We start from the raw sequence: 345 nt of genomic DNA on the forward strand, positions 1-345 counted from the left end.
TTCTTTCAGGACCTAGAAAAATAAGAACATGTGCTACTTTTGGTATACGAATGCATTTAGCCTCTTCCTTCCCTCCCCCCAATTACTGTTGACAATGTCCCCTTTCTCTAATGAAAACAGTACAACTTGGGTCTCCAGCAGTGCATCGATCGTCATTTGTTTATGGCGACACAAAATGGATGAGGAGAAAGCGCACTGCCTTGTTTAAAAAGAAATTTAGTTGCAGTCGGTATGAAAACCCAAACATTCGTTTTTCTTCTTGGGATGTGCCCACTGTAGTAGGTAGTTGTGTACCCTTGTAAATAGTGTTCCCACATTAAAGATCCAACAGGAGGATCTGTGTGC

General features: G+C 41.7%; 1 protein-coding gene across 1 annotated transcript in view; it reads left to right on the forward strand.

Annotated features, from left to right (window-relative positions):
- Positions 1–345, forward strand: part of LOC119581761 (myosin heavy chain, muscle-like) — a gene marked incomplete in the record, with an annotated part of 38,657 nt that overhangs the window by 11,945 nt on the left and 26,367 nt on the right.

The sequence above is a fragment of the Penaeus monodon genome, chromosome 15 (assembly GCF_015228065.2).
Source record: "Penaeus monodon isolate SGIC_2016 chromosome 15, NSTDA_Pmon_1, whole genome shotgun sequence".
NCBI lineage: Eukaryota > Metazoa > Arthropoda > Malacostraca > Decapoda > Penaeidae > Penaeus > Penaeus monodon.